The 18994-nt window shown below is 34.5% G+C and overlaps 1 pseudogene; it reads right to left on the bottom strand.

The window, feature by feature from the left end:
* Positions 1 to 4282: 4282 nt before the first annotated feature.
* On the bottom strand, positions 4283 to 14952 carry LOC141836471 (putative N(6)-adenosine-methyltransferase MT-A70-like; annotated as a pseudogene).
* Positions 14953 to 18994: the final 4042 nt, after the last annotated feature.

Genomic DNA, 18994 nt, shown 5'->3' with positions numbered 1-18994 from the left:
TCCACTCCCATCTCTTATCGGGCAATCCACCTCTAACGAAGCACATGTCGTGTAATCTAATATGGCCTAGAAGGTCAACCTACAATGGGGCAAGCCCTTTGACAAAAGCAATTGTCATACAATGTTGTCCGGGTGTGCAAGCCGTGGTTGAGAGAGGTCACAGCAAGACATGATCCTTTAGCTGGCGCCATCCCTAAACATGCCCCTCCAACTAACATCTAGTCTGATCAAAGAGATAAATCCGATAATGATAATGCGGATTTTTTGCGGACACTAAACTTTCCTTTTCTTTTTTCTCCATCGTCAAGAATTGACTTAAGTATTAGAGGGATTTCGCTAAACATATCTTACGCCCTTTAATCGCATGTTAATTTAGGTAGGTTCGCCCCCACTGGTAGACATATCTAGTACATCATCATCAATGTCCGATAGAGAAGCTAGTGGCTCGTTATCAACGTACGTCCAACAAGAAAGTTTTCTCAAGACATCATTCCATAATAATTTTTCGTTACTTTTTAATAAGAATTCTTAGAAGATCTTTGTGTCCATAGTGATGTGTGAGATGTATTTGCTAAAAGATTAATGTTTCCATTTTTAGGATTTATATTTTTCATTTATTTATATGTCATATAGATATCATGTGCATCAATGTAACTAAAAATTGATCGATTTATGTCATAGCAAGTTTGTTTTCCTTTTAAACAACCAGCAAACTATTTTATTAAATCATAAAATTTTTTTGAATGTGTAGCATTTATTATTATTTTTTAGTATAAGACCTTATTTAATTTTTTTTATAAATGACAAGAGGAACCTTCAAGCGTTTTAATTTGAGTGACGACTTATTTGAAGTCAAAGCCTTGAAGTTAGCACCCTCACTGTCTTATTTGCCTTCCTTATTAAAGTCAGAAAATTATTATTAAATTTAAAAATGATGTAATATATTGTTTTTCATGAATATAATAATTTTTAAAAATTATGATAATTATATTAACATTTATAAATAATTAAACCTATTCAAACACATATAATGGCAGAGCCATCCTTCGACTCCAGCCCTATCTATTTCTTAAATTTCTTAATTATAAATAAAAATAAATGTATTGTTAATTTTTTAATTTTTCAAATAGTCAATCTTAGATAGTTGATGATCATATCAGTCTTAAATAGTCGATCATCCTATTTGCACCCTTATATATATATCAAATATATAAAATATTAAAATATATGAAATTTTTTTTAGCAATTTATACAAATTTAAATTATAATGTCCATAATTCATTGGAAAAGAAGTTATTAAAAACTATTAATTTCCATTAGGCCATTACTTTGAATTTCAAAAAATAAATAAATAAATACAAAGATCTTCAACCTCAAAGTTACATACATAACTATTTGCTAATAAATTCATCGGGTTGTCTTTACATGTGCGGTGGTGTAGTAGTAAAACACAAGGAATAATCAGAGAATTAAAATAAATTTTAAATGAAATAAATATTTTAAAAAATTGATGTATATAAATTATATTTTAAATTTATTTAATAGATGGATAAAAAATCATTTAGTCCTAAAATTAATCATGTAAAATTCAGACACTTAGATTGCTAAAAATATAAATTCACTGTCCTTTTAATTTGACTTTAACAGTTTTCAAATTAACCGTTTTAAATAGTACATCGAACCGTACTAATTGTCAGTTCCCAATTAACATATTGAACAGGTTGGTTGGCTTAGGTTGCAGAACACTTGTAAGAATTTTCTTTTAAATGAGGAACGCAATTAAAGGATGCTGGACATCTGGATTGGCCGCCGTATGCGCTTCCCGATTTATCCTGGTGATCGATGGGAACTTTCGTGGGACCGGATCGGTCACCCCAAGGATTGAGTCCATGAGACTGATTAAGATTTATCATTTTTTTTAAATTGTAGAACACGGATAGTTACTTTTTTTTATAAATTTGAAATAAGACGACTAAGTTGTATTAAAAAATTTATCTTGCATCTAAAATTTATAATAAACTTTTAAAGAGTTTAACTTTAGAAATTCTAACAAACTTTTTCTACTCTTAGAATTATAAAACTTATAAATTAAACTCTAAAATTCTAAATAAATAAATATTTAATTTTTAAATAGTCATATTTTCTACGTCAAACAGTACCCAACTTATGTAAATTGTCAGCCTTCTGTTATTTCTAAGTATAAATTGTAATAAAATCATCTTGAGTTTAATTTATCTTTTCAATTGATGAATTTTTATCATTATTTTATTTCTTTAAAAAAATCAATATTTGTTATCATCAAAACATAATCATTATCTTCACTCAAATAAGTTTTTCACATTCGTTCGGATTTCTTAATTCTCGCATGGCCCAATGGGATTCTTAGTGTAAGGTTGACAGTGCTAATGTTATAACAGAGAAGTAAAATATTTATTGAACGTTAAACCATATTTATCAACGGATCGAGAAACTAAGTAATTAACATCTCTAATAAAAAAGTGTTATTTTTAACATATCATAATCCAACATCTAGAGTTGCTTTAAGATACCTTTAGGCTTTAGGATTTAGGATTTAGAAAAAAAAAAAAATTATAAACAATGTCAGATAAACAACTCTAATAAAAAAATTTATATGAAAAAAAAAGTAAGTAGGCAACTTTTTAAACAATGTTCTAGGAGCGTATTCTAATTCATACATATAAAACCTTCTTGAGTTTGTAAACATGATTTAAACGTTTAATGCTTCTAAAATCAGGAGATTGTTTAACATAAATAAATTCATTAAAAAAATCATTTAGAATGCATATTTTACGTCTATCTAGGGATGGCAATTAGACCCGGACCCGATGGGGAATCCGTTCCCCGAACTCATTTTGACCGGGAAATCCCCGAATCCGAGAAAGCGGGGATGGGGATGGGGAATCCCCGAATCTCGGAAAACGGGGATGGGTCGGGGATGGTATTCCAAATATTCCCCGTCCCCATCCCCGAACCCGATCCATCTTATAGTTAGTTTGAATCAAGTTTAAAATTTCGAGGGAACAGTGGGTTTAACCCAAAATTGGTTTGTTCTAACATATACCTTATTATTGTGCTACTGGTTTGAAAATTGACTAGTTACCTTACAATAAAGGTAGGAATCGCCAAAGAAGTTTGTGATAATGAAATACTCTATTAGTGGTTCATAATTCAATTAATTTGTTTGACCACTCAATATAAACCCTACAAGAGAAGGTTGTTGTTGCTCAAATCCAAGTAGCAAGTTAATTTTTTATAGCAGGCCAGTATCACAGTTCAGCCCAAGTTCCAAGAGGTGTGAACCATGCATGCTGAAAATTGTCAGAGGAATTTGAAATCTAGTGCTCCACACTGGTCCATAAGAGGAATGAAATTATACTGACGACAAGTGGCTAATTCAATCTAATTCAGTCAGTGGTGGTGTCCATCCTTAGCTAATAAGATTTCATTACAGTGAGTACTATCATCGACTAATAGACTATGTCGAGTAACATATTCTGTAATACAAAGTTTTAGGTATTTCAACTTGAAAGTCAAATGGTAACAGACAGGAGATAGAAACTATGATGAACAACGAAATGCTCACCCATAATGCAAACTGTTATTTATATATATATATGGTAACAGACAGGTGATAGAAACTATGATGAACAACAAAATGCTCACCCATAATGCCCATAATGCAAACTGGTATATATATATATATATATATATATATATATATATATATATATATATCCTGCGCAACACACCCGTGTGCGACGCCCTGACCCACCGCCGCTGCCGCCGCCCCGTCCGGCTACCGCTGGCCGCCACCTCGGCCGCGATCGACGCGCTGCTCGCCGGCGCTCCGTCCGGCGGTGGATTCCGGCCGGATAGTGGCCGGAATCCTGCGAATTTGACCGGAAATAGGGTCGATCACGGCCGACAGTGGCTGCGCCACTGCGGACCCTGTTTCCGGCCAAATTATGCCGAATTCTGGCCACTATCCGGCCGGAATCTGACGCCGGACGGAGCGCCAGCGAGTGGCGCATCGATCGCGCCCGAGGCAGCGAGGCGGCGACCGGCAGTAGTCGGATGGCACAGCAAGGGCGACGACAGCGGCGGTGGGTCGCGGTGTCACGCACGGATCGCGGATTCCTCGTCGCGCAACATAACATTTCTCTATATATATATATATATAGCAAATATAACCAACACATTCAAGTTCCTCAAACAAAGGAATAACGAAAACTTGTATTGTATGATCAAAATTACAGTGGATATTATCAGACATCAAGTAGATGACGTAAATAGTGCAAGGCACACACAAAAATAACACATTAACAGTTGCATATTTGAGATCATTAAACATGTTTATTATCTGAATTCATGAAGTCATGTGTGGTTTCAATCATCCATCTATCAGAGCATAGTACCAGCAGGTTCATTGAAAAGAAGGCAAATAATAATGACTCACCACTCACGCCCAAGTTCCATTGCACGCCCAGTGACCCAAAGGAAAATTAAACCATCAGTTTGCAATGCAGGTACATTTAGATTTCTCATTTCATCATCAGCCATTGTGCCATATGGTAATTCCATATGAATATCCCAGGGAGGGTCAGCCATAATAACTCCAAATTTCCCCAAAATGTCCACTCTAAATGAACGAATATCACAGTTTATCCACTGGGGTTCACCAAGCTCAACTTCTGAACAGTATTCAGCCCTTTGGGGCTTTAGTTCCTTTGGAGGTGGAAGATTGGCAGATCCCATTATAATTGGAGCATCTGGAGTTTGGTCAAGTTCATAATGAACATATTTGCAAGTCTGCCATGAAAATAAACAATATAAATTGAGAAGGAAAACATGAAAAACAGTGAAGACAGTGAAAAAAAACAAAAGGTAACCTTTGTATGACGGCAGGTATCCAGAAAAGAGCAATCACCTAAATTCATATCTGTATGTGGAGCAATAATACGGCGGAAATGAACCTGTTTTCAAAAACATGAAAACCTTCAGGGGGTTAAAAAGAAGAAACTCAAAAGTAACAAAAAAGAAGGGATAGATAAATAGTCCGAGTATCAAATATCAAGAAAGGGAGATCAAAACACCCAACTTCCTTCTCAAAACTAAGAAGAAAATTACTATAAACCCTCCCATAAATTTACTTGGCTTCCTAGCATCTCCTACTTTCCCTCATTATTTGGCTCTTCACCAGGCCCACAAAGATGAGAATTGAAAGACGCTTTTTGAGAAGAAGAGAATTGTCATGGAGAGCATCATCAATATTGTCATGCGCATCTTCCAATATGTCATAACTCATAACCATCATTGTGGTAACAATCCCTGAGGGTCCCCTGCTGTCATTAACAAGGATAATAGAAACTTGATAATTGATATAAAGATGACATCTTGGTTGCAATAAGTAACAAACTAGTCAAATGATGATTCTTTTTCCCATTCAATCATCCAGCCTTGAGATATGATATGGATATAGCATCTGTATTTGTTCAGTGTTTTTAGAAATATCTTGATCTCCTCAGGTGTACTAGGTGTTACCCATATGGGGCCTCTTGTCATGTCAACCCTCAAAAAACTTGGAGAACAGACAACAGAACAATCTTTCCCATCTTGTTATTTATTTGCCACCATAACATAACTCTTCGAAAGTGAAGATTGTATCTAATCCATCATCATCTTCTAGTGCAGGGCTTTTTATAGGTTGACATAATTTTAATATAGTAGTTGGAAGATCTCCCCATCACCAAAGTTTTGCACAAAGGCAGTCCACCAGTAATGAAGGTCGAGGAAGTAGATCATTGATCTGGTTGACAATATCAATTCCATGCACTCTATTGAACAATTTAAAATAAATGAATTGTATTTAATATCCAAGAGTTAAGAAAACCCCAAACTTGTTTCTGTTATATGTGACCATCTGCATTTCATGCACTATACGAGTGTCTTGCACTACACTATTGGAGAAGCCATATATAGGTGTGCATCATGAGCAAATCCATCAACTTTCTAACAAAACATAACTTTTCTATCATAGAAAATAAGATGATCGTCATCTCGGTTATATCAAGCTATCACATGAGCATAACTCTATACATATCTCATTAATTATTGACTGAGCATCCTGGTATTCACAACTTTCACCTCATTTGTATACCTCTCAACAACCTAAAACAAGGTTGAGGGTGAAATGCATGACCCTTGATGCTGAATCTCTAGACAACATATATTTGATGGCACCTGACTATCATGGACTCAGTTAAGAGTCCATTTTTGATGAAAGTCATCTCGTCTTTTGTGAAGGCATCATCTATTCTTAACAGCTTGTGGCTTAGATTGCTTCAAGTAACTATTCAATCATCCAAATTAAACTTTCTAGACAGAAAATGACTCATCAATCTCTACCCTAGACAGATAAATGAGTTTCTCACTGAACTCACAAATCGCTATCTTAGACAGAGGTATAACTGAGTAGCTGGCCAAACTCTTGAACTGGCCTCTGATTGCACATCTACACATTGAAACCATTATATACCATAGTTTGTTCATGATTGAGCATGCACCGAAGATAGTTCATGGATTAACAAGAAATAAGTAGATATACAACTTCAGACATTTGAGTAAAAGTAGCTTTCAAAATTCAATAGAAACTGAATTCTAGTGACAGCAAGAATCAGGGATTAGCAAATTGAGTTATCGATACATAAAACATAGACCACCACTAACCTTATCACAGGCAATAAAAGAACCAGATTGGTGCCTGCAGTCTTCTTTAGTTAAATTAGTACAGTATTCCTTGAGTTGTGATCCACCTTTTGTCTTGAACTGAGAAATGAATTCAAGATATAAGACTCGGAGGATACAAGGAAAACCAACAAACATGTTAACACAAAATATTCATCATACTCAAGACAAACAAGTAATGCATTTTAAAAAATAAATAAATTACCAAGTCATTTATCATTTCCTTTTGTCAAAATGCTTGAATCTAGAGATTATAATGTTTTGTCAGTTTATTAGCGAAAGGAAAGTGCAAACTGCAAAAGACCAAATAGATTGCCGGTCTTCTGACTGCCTATCAGGGTCCTTATGACTTTTTTTGTTCAAAATTTTTCAAGTGTGTACACCAATGTTTTATTGAAAACATCTTGTAATGAAAAATACAATGATAATGCTGGAAAATCTTTTCAGGGGTATTGGCCCAGGTCTTTGGACAAGGGCCCTGTTTGGAGGTAAATCATCTTTAGGGACCTTTTTAGCTTGGTAAAAAAGAGATGTCTGTACTAAATCCATGAAGCACAATGCCCTTGGTTATTCATAAAAATTAGAGTGGGCATAACTATTTTATCAAATATCAATGTACATATCAACTAAGCAATGAAAATCCTCTGTAATATAACACGTTCCATCAGCCGGATACTAGTAGAGGTGGATATACCAGTTCCATTATTTAACAGCAATTAAGATAACAAGCAGAAGCATACAAGACCAAATGAAAGTTTTGTTATATTATATGTGATTATGCTCTTTCTTCAAAAATAAAGTTCTTCTCAACACAATAAAAGAAAAATTATTGCTTTTTAGGAATGTTGATGTATTGGCTTTGTAAAACTTTATGGAACTCTTTAGAAAAAAATTTGAGAAGCAATACCCTTTCAATAGTCTACAACCACGAACAATTGTTAAATCACTTCCAAGAACCCTCTAAATAATGAAATTTCAATTATCACATGTATAGTTGTTGGGAGAGGAAAATTGGGTGAATGGTTTTTAACAAGGATTGAAATCTTGAGCCGTTTCGCTCGATACCGGTAAAATTTCTTGTTCCACCAACCAACCTACACTGACACCAACGGTTCCAAGCAAGACGCTATCCAGAGGCGTCACCGGACCCGCGTGACGCCTCTAGAGACATTGTCGAACTCGCGAGACACCTCCAAAGGTATCGCGTGGGCCACGCGAGCCCCGATCACACGGGTCGCGCGGGCCCTGGTAGCGCAAAAACGTGGATCGATTCGGCAACGCTACCGGAGGCATCGCCCGAGTCCTGTGATGCCTCCGATGGCGTCGCGTGGGCCACACATGCCCCGGTGGCACGAAAACGTGGATCGTTTTTGTTAAACTTAGGTTTTAATAATAAGTTAGATTGATAATTTTAATCAACTCTTAACTATAGTTGGGATAATTTAAATAGACTTAATTAAAACCTCATAAAATTATCCTATTATTTTTTAAAATATATATTTTTTATTTTTATTTTTAAATATTTTGATTAAATTTTTATTTTTAGTTAATATTTTATAACAACAACCAAGTCTTATCCCACTAAGTGGGTCGGCTATATGGATCCTTTTACGCCATTGAGCTCTATCTCCTATTATATCATCATTTATATTTAAATAAATTTTATCTTGTTTTATTGTTGCTAACCAAGTCTTTTTAGTTAATATTTTATATTTTAAAAATATCGAAACTATACTGGCACGGTACAATACGGTACTGAAACTGTATCGTTCTAGGGCAAGATTGAAACTTTGGCATAGCTCGATATTTTAAATCTTGGTTTTTAATTCAACATCAACTCTATGGGGGAGAGATATAGGATGAGAATCTGCTCACAGTTGAATCTGTTAGTGTCAGCCCTTAGTGCCAATTCGGATTGAGTGAGACTCGAGTTGGACTCAAGTCAAATCGAATCCATTAAGAGGGTTACATGATCATCATGCATGAGATTAATAGGGTATTAATTCTCTCATCATTAAGAGGGTTGCATGAGCATCATTAAGAGGGTTGCATGATCATCATGCATGGCATGCATGAGATTATTAAATGTATTAATTCCATGGAATCCCAAGAGCCAAAAACCCTTCATATTCCATGGTTGGATATAAAAAGGGATGAGAGGCTCTTGAGAGAAGGATTATTGATCTTCTTCCTCTTCTTTTCTACCTTGGTCGAACCTAGTATTGTGGCTAGCACCACGATCTGGTTCCTCTCCATCTCAGTGTTCGTGTGGATACCGTGGAGGCACGAACACACTGATCGTGCTGAGATCCGTCAACCTTTGAAGGCAAGAGTTACTGTCGGGATTGCGAAGGGCTCGTATCGAAGGTAACCTCGATTCCAGTAGATATAATTAGTAAAACGAATAGGTTTCGCATGGATCTTCTGGAGGGATCCCTTTTCCGTTGTATTTTATGTGTCTAAAATTGTTTTTAGGCGCATGCAGATCCCTACAGAATCAACAAGATATCTGTATACATTTCCTATACATAGACTTGATGGCATGCTTGACTACATGGTTTTAAATTTGACATTAACTAAGGAGAGATGTAGAATGTGAATGTGTTCACAATCATTCCTTCAACAAGTTCACGTCAAGTAGATGTTTCCTATACCTAGAATCGGTGATATGTTCAACTTGATGGTGTGAGCCGAACAGTCCAAAATTAACTTCCATAGTGGGTATCGTCAAATTCAGGATAAAAATTGGTCAGGAATGGAAGACTACTTTTAAAACATAAGATGAACAAATGAATGGTTAGTCATGCCTTAAGCACCTTGCTAAGGGTTATGTACCTTCACAAGTGTGATGAATAAAGTCCTAAAATCCTTTATAAGAAGTTCTCATTCCTTCAACAAGTTCATGTCAAGTAGATGTTTCCTATACCTAGAATCGACGATATGGTCAACTTGGTGGTGTGAGCCGAACAGCCCAAAATTAACTTCTATAGTGGGTATCGTCAAATTCAGGATAAAAATCGGTCAAGAATGGAAGACTACTTTTAAAACATAAGATGAACAAATGAATGATTAGTCATGCCTTAAGCACCTTACTAAGGGTTATGTACCTTCACAAGGGTGATGAATAAAGTCCTAAAATCCTTTATAAGAAGTTCTTGATTGTTGTCTTTGATGACATCTTGATATAACAAAGCGCATGATACCCACTTAGAACGCATTTGATTAGTCTTTGACATGGTTTCAAATGTAGATTGATATCAATTAGCATGACTAGAACATCATCAGTCAATATTAACATCATGTTAGCACAAATAAATGTAAGTCAACTAATAGTCATACAATTTAGTGATACGACAAGTTTGTCTCAGCCAAATTCTATCTGTGAGGTGATGAATCAATAAAAAGAAAAGAGATGAAGTGTCAATTCACACTACCTTCATGATATATTCTCTTCATTTTATTTATTGGGTATAGGGGGGAACTTAAACCAAGCAAAGAAACAACAATAATTAGTAGCAATGAATGAAGCTAAAGTTGAAGAACCTGAGACATATCATTTACTATGAAATTAATCTCAAACAAGGGGTACAAGAACCAATGCTCCCATATAATGTATGACACTCATTTTGATATTAATAATATAAAATTAATTGAGGTGCTTCTTATATTTTTGTAACTTGTTATTCTAAATTTAATTCAATTACTTGTGTAATTGTGATAAGCTATATTTTAAGGTAAACAAGATTACTTTTTTAATTATTTATTGTAAATTACTAATAAAACCTAGCTCTTTAAACCCTATTCTCTTCACACAATTTACCAACTGAAGAATCCAAGAGCATGTTCTTTAAACCCTATTCTCTTCACACAATTTACCAACTGAAGAATCCAAGAGCATGTTCTTCGCTCCTATTCGATATTCCTGCATGATCTACCAAGATCGAGTCATTTTCTATATCCCGCCCCTCTTCTGCTATTGATAATCTAGTGAACCTCTACCTCTATTCCTCCATCATTGCATATGTTAGAAGGTTCATTTCTCTTTCCTGGTTTTAGATTGGGTAGACTTTTGCAGTAAAACAACTTTCTTCAAATCTCATCGAATTCCATCAGTTATTGCTTTACACTAGTTTCCATTAATTTTATGTCATTTTCCTTGCTTAATCTCATAATTCAGATATGAAATCTGAGAAACAAACTCAGACCGCCCACATGCTATTCTGACCTATCAATATCAGAATCGATCCAGTTTCCAACTATGATTCTGAGCATGTAACACTTAGTTTCATCATTGAAGAAGTTTTAAACATGTTAAGTGATTAAATTCTATCAAGGATACACTTTTATCTTGAAGTATCAACCAAGTGAGGATAACAAAACGACTAATTCATTGAATCCAGTTGTGACCACATTATGATGAGTATGATATAAGATTTGAGCATGTTAAGGATGAATACTATCCTTTACAGTGGAAATCATCATGATTAAGTTAGCTTTGTAATTAGGTTTTATTACCTATTCAAGAGTTCACACCTGTCCATTTCCGGGGCATCACTTAGAGATCTTTTGGTTTAAGAATTGCACACAAGTGAATTGTAAGTTACTTTGGGATCACTTTGAGAAAGACAAGACCATAGAGCTCATTCTAGATAAAAAATTTTGGCCATCCTTGAGATAAGCCGTTAGAATATAGTGTCTCAATATTGCATGTGCCTAATGGCCAAAGACACTAAGCAAAACATGGGTCTTTATATGCCATAGTCCGTCCTTTATGAACATCTTAGCATGAAATTTAATTTAGGACTATCTTGGACTTTGTTTTCAGGCTATCTTAGACCAATCAAATTTATAGTTATACTTTAATTGTCGTCTGAAATAACCATTTTGGTCCAATAAAATAAGAAATGCATCTCATGTAGTTAAGTTGTTCTTTTTAAAAAATTATATTGCATGGGTTATTCAAATGTATAGTGGCAATTAAGGATGTTAAGTTTGTTGGTTTTTTAATGAAAAAATAAAAATGGCATATTTCATTCCATATAACAAAATAAAAGAAACATCTGATGTGGTTATGTTGTTATTTAAGATAGTAATAAGATTGCATGGGTCATCCAGATCAAATATAGTGTTAGTTAGGGATTTTAAGTTTATTAGTGACCAATAGAACTGAACTTAAGTTTTCATTTGCATTTTATTCTAAAACTAATGGTCAATTTGAGGTTGTCAAGAATCTATCTGAGATGTGTAACAGGTGAAAAATTAAGATTTAGAATTCTACCATTACAGTTGTTGAATTTGTTATAACAATTCTATAACCCGGCTTATGGTTTCAATGTTGTTTATAGGCCTACAGCTTGTCAACCCACTGATTTATCTATCACTTTCAATTTTTCTAAGTACTATAATAGATTTGTTGAACGTATTGCAGAGATTCATGCCAATGTTAGGAGAAAAATTGCAGTGACTAATTAAATTTATTAAACACATACAAATGCACATAGCAAACATAAGAGTACAACATATGAGACTATATCAGTTTGCATTCAGCCTGAGTGCTTTTCCCAAAAGCTCTTCCAAGAGATTTTATATTCATTTCACTAGTCCCTTTCTTAGAAAGATTAGTACTAATGGCTATTATTAACATTCCAATTGAATTGAGCATTAATCTAATTTTCAATGTAGAGAACTAATTACCATTCAAATTTTTATCTTAGTTTGTTGATTTGCCCATAAGTTGAGCTCTAATAACTTAAAGCATTCCCTCTGTGGTGTAGTCAACTCCTAAGATCAAGAGCATAGTTGATATACTAGCACTCCCCATGAAAACACTTAAGGTACCTAATCCATTCGAAGAAACTTCCGCATATATATGATGCTTGAATATTAGTAGATAACTGGTGAGATGTTTAATAGGATGTAAAAAGTGTAAAAGACGCCTCATCCAAAGGCACCTCTTTGCCATTTTCTTAGCACCTATTCTCAGTTTTACAAAATTTGATCTAGATTATCTTGTCTCCCCACTCAACATGTTCGAGTTCTTCAAAAGGAAGAATAATGCAAAATATGAAATGCTAATTTTATCTATGAAATTCTAATTTTATCTTCGTAAGAATTTATTTTGACTATTTTAGTAGGTTTTCGTCTTAAGGAAAATAAATCTTTGAAAGAAATTCTCCAAGTTGCTAATCATCTTATTTCTAAGCATTCGTAAATGTTCGTATTAGTTTAGTTTAATTAGGTATGCTTCTTATTTTATAATTTGTTAATCTCCTAGTTGTTTTGGTTGTATTTATATAGAAGGTTAGAAGCAAAGGAAAAGACTAAGAGATGGGGATTGAAAAGTTGGGGTATCTAAAATGAAGATTGTAGAGGAAGGGAGAAATGGGATAAAAGAGGAGATCAAATGTGGAGAAAATTTAGATCTATGGCAAGGAAAGCAGGAGAGAAGGACATTTTTCAGTCATAAAATTAGCAATCTCCCTACAAAATAACCAAAAAGGAGAAAATCTAGACATAGAGAAATATACCTCTGCCAAGTTACATATATATATAGTATTGACCACATGAGATTACAACCAACCCATGTAGATATAGCTTCTACACATGATTATTACTCAAAACACATAGGTGTGAGATTAAGTTAAGTATTCCCATTATTCTGAAAAATATGACTAACTAATTAATAGAACGGTTAAATATTCCTCTTAAACACGATCATAGTGAATTCTTCTATGACTAGTCCGACAAATAAAACAAGGAATACAGATTATCAAGTCAATAGAATGCTAAACCTCTAAAAAGAATTTCCAGTGAGACTGGGATTTTCATCCAAAGTCATGCTCATAGAAAAAAATATATAATGTTACATTTTAGAAATTTCATGAAGGAAAATATAATTCTTTTCAAAATTTGCAACTTTTTAATTAAGAAAAAAAGGGTCCTATGATATTTAACATCTATATCGAATCAGATAAACTGATGCTTCATGGAGACTCTCTTTAGTAATCCTAAGAAAAGTAATAACTTTAGGTGAGCTATTAAAACCTTTGCAGCAACAGCAGTTTCCTTTGCAGTAGGCCGGTGAATCAGATCCAAAAGCTCCTCCCCTGTCTTTGACATCTGCATCTCTCTGAATGTCTTTTTGTTTAACAACGTCTCAAGATCCTTTAGATCATCTTCCTCTGTTCTTTGTTTGGGCATTGCAGAATTAGGGCCACCAGGTGAGTTACCAGGTGCCATGAGGGGCCTATGGAGTGGAGAAAGTCCCATCATCCTTGGCATCCCCATCATCCCCATAACTCTAGGCCCGCCGCTTGGACCAACCAAGGGCGGGGCGCCACCAGGAAACATATGGTGCATACCAGCGAGATGAGCATCAGGAGGTCCCATCCACATATCGGGTGATGGACTTGGCATCATGATAGGAGTGTTGCCAACTCCGGTCACTGCCGGACCCTGACCATGAGTGTCCCCCCTGCTTGATCTGAGTTCAGTAGATGACACACGTGACGGTAGCTGCTGGCCTTGAGAAGAGCTCTCGGGAAGCTCCTTGAGGAGCTTGTTCCGGTCGATGCCCGAAATCGTCAGCATGGACTTCCCGTTCTCAGTGAGCTCTTCCAACTGGACTCCCCCACCTTCCTCAGAAATTCGCCGGAGCGCCATTTCGACAGCAGATATTGGCCCAAGATCCCCACCAAGTTCGGCAAGAGCAGCCTTCTCGGCAGGGGTGGCCGAGGACTGGTCATTCTCCAATCGCCGGAGCAATGCTGCGGAATCAATCTCGGTGAAGGGGACGAGTTCCAGAAGACAGACTGCGACAATTGTACTCGACGACGGAGAGCTGGTCATCGGAGGAAGGCGGCGGTGCGGGCTTGGCTGGGTGTGGGGGGGCGATGTGCATCAGGAAGGGGGCGGCGGCGGGCGTGAGGGATTGGTGGCGGTCGGCAGGGGATTTAGGGTTAGGGTTTGGGGTAGGGGGAGAAGGGTCTGCAGTCGAAGGCGGAGATGATGCGGAGGGAGATGTTGATGGAGGAGACGAGGTCGGGGACGATGGGATGAAGGGAGGAGACGAGGTGGAGTCTCGAGACTGGCGGCGGGAGGAGACGAGGGCTTCCATTTGTCGCCGCAGTTCCTTGACGGAATCATGTCGTCGCCTCCATCATCGCCAGCATGGATTTGCGGTTCCATGACTCGCTTTCAAAATCCAAATTAGCGAATAGAGACGGCGTGACGACCGCTTTTGGACTCGGCCAATCTACACAAGTTTAATTAAAACCACCCTTTTTACTATTTAACAAAGAAAAATTATTTTCTAAAATATTATCCACCTGTAACCTTAATTTTGTTAACTTAATATTTTTTCTAACTTAAATTAAACTGAATTTTTCTACTTTCCTCACTACAAGAAAAACAGCAATAATTTCCTCAGCCGGTATCTTTCACAAATACTCAAATTATGCATTTTATATTATATTTGATTAAATCATGTACCTCTTTAAATAATTTTTTTGCTCTAAGTATTCACTATGTAGTATTCATAGTGAGTCAAAAAAAAACTTAGACAAAAATCATAGTACCTACCGATAGCTGCTATAATATGTATTTAGAATTTAAGATTTAGCAACTACAGGTATAGTAGCTACGATTAACTACTATAACGAGTAAAAGTTACTTTGTAGCTGTTAAAATATCGTGATTGTGATGAAGTTGAAATAATTTTGACAAAGTTGATAAAGATTATTTTTATATAATAGTATTCAAAATTTAGGATTTAGGGTTCAAAATTTTAAAGTTTGGGTTTTAGTGTTGCGTATTAACTATAGATAGCTATTACGACTAGAAGGTACTCAATAGCTACTACATTAGAAAAACTTAACTATTTTATTTTAATCAAAATTACTATACACAAATCACTATTATATTAAAATACCCTTTACTAACTTGATTAAAATTATTTAAACTTTATCAAAATTACTTTAAATTAGTCAAATTCATATTAAAACAGTTGTAAAAATCCTAATATCTTAAACCCTAAATCATAAATTTTTTATATTATTATATCAAAATATTTTTTTACCAACTTAGTCAAAATTATTTAAATATCATCAAAAATATTTTAAATTAGTTAAAATCACTTGAAAACAATTGTAACAACTACTAGATAGTTACTATAATGTGTAGAAGCTACTAAATAGTTACTACAATACTATAACAATATTATATTAAGTGTTATATATTGTAACAATTATTGAATAGTTTATGTGTTATAGTAGCTAGTCCTAGCCACTATAATAGCACTAGAAATAAAAATATTGTTGAAATAAAATTACTAATGGAGCACTCTTTTATTTTTATTAAAAAAAAAAAGAGATATCCTTTTAATGATTTATATAATTTGAAATGCCCTTTTAATTTTTATCCATTTTTTTGTTAGGCCATTGAATTGTCACCTCCGTTGTCTAATAAAAAATTACACATGTCAAAATTAATCATTTTGCATGCAACAATTATCATCTTAAACTCTTGGTGCGACAGTTTAAAAATATGTATCTACAATCTTGCAGCATCAACAATAATCTAATTAGTCGTCTTGCCATTTGTGTAGCATAGAAGAGGACTTTTGCTATTGAAATGTTTAATCTTAAAATTGTTCTCTACGATTTCACATATAGATTTTTTTTGTCTTCTACAAAAGTATCATGTTGTTTCTTGAATTTTTAAAGATGATCATGATTCATCTTTTTCCCTTTGTATTTACTCAATATATATTGAACACTTAACTTCCCTAACGTTTGATATAGTTTTCACTTTTTTCTATTAAACAAAAGTGCTTGATATATCCAAGGACTAGATACATTCAATCCTAACCATTGTTGATAAATTCCTATCACTAAAGATCAAAATATCTTTTGTACAGAAAAGGTAATCAATGAGTTTTGATCAAAAGTCACTAATAGACCTAGGGTTCAAATTCACTCCAAAGCAAAATCTATATTTTCCTAGACTCTTCATAGTGTGATTATTTTGTGAGTTTTTATAAAAAAAATTCAATCTTAAGTTGTTTTAGCATACACTTACTAAATTACTGGTGCACTTAGGTTTATCAAATCCACTCCAAATTAAAACTTATGTGTTTTGGGACTCTCTTGAGTTTGAACATGCTTAATTCCACTAAATTTGAATATTATTCAACCATCAGTAAGTTTTCACTAAAAGTCATTAATTGACTTAGAGACATTACATTCACTTCAAATTAGAATCTATGTATTCCTATAACTTTTTTGAGTGAAACCATGCCCACCAAACTTGATTCCAAAGCATATTTAGACTCTTGTGAGTTTTTGAAAATATTCCAGCCTTGTGTAGTAAGTCATTGATGGAGTTATACTTATCATATTCACTCAAAAACAAAGTCTATGTATTTCTAGAACTCTCTTAAGTTTAACCATGTTCAAAATTTCCAATTCTAACTATTGGTCAACCATTAGTGAGTTTTGGAGAAAAGTTACTAACGGACTTAGGCTTATTAGAATCACTCCAAAATCGAAACCTATGTCTTCCAAGGGATTCTTATGAGGTAAACTATACCCACCGACCTTTGTTTATATTCTTTTACCTTGTTGTTTATTTTTGAAAAATTCCATACATTATACAAGTTCTTATATATATTACTAATGAACTTAAGCATGTTAAATTCATGAATGCTAGACTTGTATATTCCTTGGACTCTCCTGTGTGACTATGTTCAAAATGTCTAAATTTGGACTCTATTAAGTTGTTAGTAAGTTTTGATCAAAAATCATTGATGGACTTAATCACATTAGATTCACCAAACCATGACACATGGCTTATAGGAACTCTCTCTAGTGTAATCATGCCACCATCCTTGGTTCCATACCTCATTTAGTTTGTTGTGAGTTTCTAAAAAAATCCAGCCTTGTGTAGTATTGACACAAAGTTATCAACCTCAGTTCCATACCTTGGTTCTTAGAACTCTCCTAAGCTTAGCCGTGTTCAAAATTTATGATTTTGAACACTAGTCATCCATTAATTAATTTTGACAAAAAGTCATTCATGGAGTTATGCTTATTAGAATCACTCCAAACTAATATACATGTTTTCTAGATACTCTCTTGAGTGTAAACATGTCCACCAACCTTGGTTCTAGACCCTTTTTAGGTAAATGTGAGTTTCGAAAAAACTTAACTTTGTGTAATTTTGGGGAAGAAAGTCGCTGATGGACTTAGGCACATCAGATTCATTCCAAATAAGGACTTATGTATTCCATGAACTCTCCTATCGTGCTCCGTACAAGCTAAGTTTGTCTTGAAGCTAGCTTTGCTTATCGTGTGTGAACTGAATAGTGTCAAAACAAAATATAAACAAAACCTAACTAAACCAACTAAATGCATACTTCCAAAGAAACTCCACTAGTGTTATGTACTCATTCCAGTCATTTAACTCGGAGAATAAAAATTCTAGAAGTAAGCGTAAAATGCAAAGTGTATATACGAAGGAAGTGCATGATATAAATATCTCATAAAAGAATCCAACAAAAAATAAATAATCATTCTCTAGCAATTTAAAACTATTAATTTGTTAACATAATTTTTTTTAAAAAATTTCTCATTATGTTTCCTCTTTCACATTTTTATAAGTATTTCCCTTCTAAATTTCTCAAGGAATCAACCATATATATATATGTGTATGTATTATATAAGGACAAACGATCCACAGTTTGCCCAATGAAGAATGCTTCATATATAAGAATGAATAACCTACAATTCATCTAGAATGAAATGCATCCAAAATATATAAAAAATATATATAAGGTTAATGACCCATGAACGATCCACAATCCACCCAGGTAAAAGATGTATCATATATACATAAGGTGAACGGGCTCAAATCCACTCAATAAGAAATACATCATATACCCATAATTCATTAAGTAGGATGTATTTGTATATAAGAGTGAACGACTCAACAACCCACTTATAACAAAATCCATCCTACTAATCACATATAGATATTATTGGTGCACAACCGACCTTTAGAAGTTTCATATTTTATTAATACGTTGGTTGTGTAAGTCTGGTACAAGTTGACTAGAGTTAGTCCAAGGCACGAGGTGCCCTGATGCTTAAGTTAGTGTAAAGTCCAAGCAGTGCTCAACGATGATCAGAAACTTGACAGTTGGTGGGAGTCTAGATAGGTCAAAGGGAGACTG

This window comes from Curcuma longa, chromosome 10, assembly GCF_044706935.1.
Source record: "Curcuma longa cultivar G26 ecotype Majalengka, Jawa Barat chromosome 10, ITB_CL_G26_1.1, whole genome shotgun sequence".
In the NCBI taxonomy this organism is placed as follows: domain Eukaryota; kingdom Viridiplantae; phylum Streptophyta; class Magnoliopsida; order Zingiberales; family Zingiberaceae; genus Curcuma; species Curcuma longa.
The sequence above is the reverse complement of the archived record's forward strand: the minus strand, read 5'-3'. Positions and strand labels throughout refer to the sequence as shown.